Here is a 3,792-nt window from a genome sequence, read left to right on the forward strand (position 1 = left end):
AAGGAAAACAAGGGCTCAGTGTGAAGTGGCTTGCCTATCTTCAACATATGATCCTGCAAATGTTATGTTTATACTCATATTATTAATGGTTACTTATGGCTGTCCAGATATTGTAAGGTCAACTATACACTGCAACATCTAAATGCATGTGACATTCAATCACTTTAAATTCAAATTGACATTCTAATTATTTAAATTGTTCAAATTAATTCAATGGCAAATGTCCTGTTGCCAAAACAATTACATTAGTTCCGCATTTTTACACACCTTATTTTGTCAGCTGTTTCTCTTCTTTTTCACATCATAGTGTGAGGTGATACATATATATTTCTTGAAGTTCACATAAAATGAAATTGTCGCCCCAAGGTTCTTCCACACACCTACATTTTGCCTCATACCGCTAAGCAAGCCGAAAGAACGCATCTCGCTTTTTTCACTATTCTTCCAGATTCCACTCCACACACACTAAAACACACACACACACACACACACACACACACACACACACACACACACACACACACACACACACACACACACACACACACACACACACACACACACACACACACACACACACACACACACACACACACACACACACACACACACACACACCAGCATCTGTTTCATCAAACTATGGCAAAGTTTTGAACCAATTTGGCCACTGCTTTCGACTTTCAATCCGTTCTACGTTTTTTGCTTTGTGACAGGCCAAAGGGGAAAAAAACAGCATTTGGAATAAGTGTAGGAATAAAAGCACCACTGTGCAAGTGGTTTTAATCTAGCCTCAACTGTATGACTTGGCCCAAAAGAGGAGCTTCTGTCCACATGAATAACGAGAGTGCGAGGAGCACTGCACAGCCAGAGAAGAGCAGCAGGGAGTAGAGAAGCACAGAGTCAAACGCTCTCCGTTTTCAATCGCTCTCATTCTCCGCAGGCCAAGCTCAAGTCAGGACCTGTCGAACACCACCGCTGTGCTTATCTACTCCCTGGTTATCACCTTCCACTGGTTATGAAAATAAATGATAATGAACAAAAACTTTATCTACAGTATTGAAAAATATCAACATACTTAGAACTTAATAATTACATTTGAGTTTAACTTACATTTAGAATACTTTGTCAGATCGAGGCATTTCTCGTCAATGTACTTTGATTGCTTTCTTCAGTTTTGCAGTTCTGCAAATTACTTTTCACTCATCTGATGGTAGCCTGCTTAAATGTCTGTGATCCGAACTCTGTATCTCTGTCTGTCTGTCTGTTTCTATGTCTGATTGTCAGTATGGCTGCTGTCTGTCTGTTTCTCTTTAATCTGCCTGTCTTTCCATTTGTCTGTCTGCCTGTCTGTCTGTCTGAACATATGCTTGCCTACCCCCCCTGCCTGCCTGTCTATCTGTCCGCCTTTCTGTCTGTCTGTCTCTACATATGCTTGCCTGCATGCCTGTCTTTCTTTCTGCCTGTCCGGCGTTCTTCCTGTATTGTCCTCTGTGTCTGACTGTCTCTCCGTCTGTCTTTCTGTTTCTATTTGTCTGCCTCTGTATCTCTGTTTATCTGTCTGTCTGTCTCGACCGTCCGAGGCAGGCTTCCCTTGAAAGTGAGAAAGTTCTTCTGTTTCATCTGTTGGCTGTGTAACTGAAGGGGTTTCCCTGCTAGCGTCAGGTGAAGGAAAGACCTATAGTTCGCCAACTTGCTTAGATCGTGATCTTTAATTGACGCTCATCTCTTATTTATATACTCAAGTCATGTGATGTGGTGGCATGTGATAGTGATAGGCTAGTTTAGTGTTGGGTTTGTCCTTGTTTATCTGAAACCTTATTTTATTGACGAGGCACGCAACTCAGCAAAACTGTTAGATATCCATTCAGATGAGGCCCTCCAAGAAGATAGACGGATGAGTCGAGCTTATACTAAAACAAATACAAGACGTCCTGTCTGCTAGGTTGGCTAATGCTACTGCGTAACATAGCATGAGTGATTGGTGTTATAAGCAGCAGAAGGGAAGTGCTGCTGGGTGGCGTCATGTCTGTGTTGAGCAAGGGGGGAGCTGGTCCCAGGAACCCTTTAGCAACACACCCACTGGATTCTAAATAAACTGGCCTGATAGACCTTATTCACCTAGAGGCCTGCTCGGGTCCATCTTGGCTATAAACGCTAGCTGGGTTGGCGGAACTGAATGCGGAACTCCACATTTGTTACCCCAACCCGGATAGCGTTGAGAACCAAGATGGCCTCCTTGTCAATATGGCCTAATTCAACCAAACATTCAAGGCACTTTCTTGATGACCTCGATGACTTGCAGGCATTCATTTAAACTAAACACTGCTACCAGAGGCGGTGTGTGGCTGCTTGTGGTCACACAAGGACCTGTCTAGGGGTGATGTTATTTTGGAAAAGACATCTGCTCCATGTTCTTTGGAAGGATAATTACTCAATTATGCATTGTGATGAAGACCGTTTAGGAAAGTGTAAAACAAAATAAGGGATAGATGGGAAAGATAGAAGAGAAACATCCTTCCAGATAGGAATGATGTTTGAATGGGATATTCGTGATAATCTTTCAATCGTAAATAATGGGTTCCTGTCTCCTATCTTTTCCTTGTAGTGAATGGTATTATAGTAATATATTTGGACCCCAACCTTAACTGGAAGTATAAGGGGCTTACCAAATGTTATCTAGCACTTACATGTAGCTACTCCAGTTAGGCAGGTGTCACTTTCCTTCCCTGTAATATGTCTGTATCAGGACATATTATGTTCAGGACCCTACTTTTTTTTTTTTAACAGACTATTTTTGAAATAGCATGCTGCAGCATTAGCTGATGTCACACCCAAATGGCTCTAATTATTTTGGCTTTGCGGCAGAAGGGCAGTACATTTGTCATTCGGCGTTTGGAAAAACCAGTTAGTAATGACTAACTGAAGCCAGAGTTAATTAGTTCATATCATTAGGTAATAACAACAACTCTAATTACCTTATAATAATTTTTGATTATTTAACACACCCAATACTTTTCCGTCACTCAGACTGAAAACTTAAACCAGAACACATTTATTTTCAAAATAATTTATCAGGACAACTGAAGTCTGCTTTTAACCTGAGTTTAACATGAATGTGACCTTGGACTTGTTTACACGTATCCTCACTTTCTATTTTATCTAGTTCCTGATTCTTAGTAGAGAAACACGTTAATTGTGGAAAAATAACATTAAGCTCTTGCTTTACAAGTTGCCCTTGAATTGTTCTTTGCATTAGTGCGATAGCATGAGGTTAGATAATTTATAAGCATTCAATGAGTTACAAGAATTGGAGTGGTTCATCAGGCTGAATAAGTTAGCGCTACATGGGTCTTGAGCATAAGAGTGGCTGTATAAAGCTAGATCGGTTAGCGTTCTGGGTCACGAGCAGTAGCCTCATTGGTCAGTGGAGGTGGTATGAGAGCTGTGGGTCGATATGCCCTCTATGGGTGGCTGATGAGAGGGTCCATAGTGAAGGTGTCTGGCTCCGAGCCCAGACATGCCATGTGGGCTTCAGATGGTCGGGAGGAATGAGAGGAGAAGGGAGCAGACTTACTCTTCCCTGCTGTGAATGGTAGCTGGAACGGCATTCTTGCTCAGTTACTCTTTCTCCAGATCCTCCTCTATTTGCCCCTTTTTATTTTCACACTTTCTGCATTTCTTGTATTTATCTTTTCCCTCCGTCTTTTCTTTCTTTTCTTTATTCAGCGATAAGATTCTTTACTTTACAAAACATGCAAACAAAAAAAAGATCTGTTTTTCCAAACCTAACCA

The 3,792-nt window shown here is 41.4% G+C and overlaps 1 protein-coding gene across 2 annotated transcripts in view; it reads left to right on the forward strand.

Moving 5' to 3' along the window:
- The window catches only part of nfatc3a (nuclear factor of activated T cells 3a), a 69,124-nt gene that overhangs the window by 1,378 nt on the left and 63,954 nt on the right, over positions 1-3,792 (forward strand). The window lies entirely within an intron of this gene.

Source organism: Gadus macrocephalus, chromosome 14 (genome assembly GCF_031168955.1).
Source record: "Gadus macrocephalus chromosome 14, ASM3116895v1".
In the NCBI taxonomy this organism is placed as follows: Eukaryota; Metazoa; Chordata; class Actinopteri; order Gadiformes; family Gadidae; genus Gadus; species Gadus macrocephalus.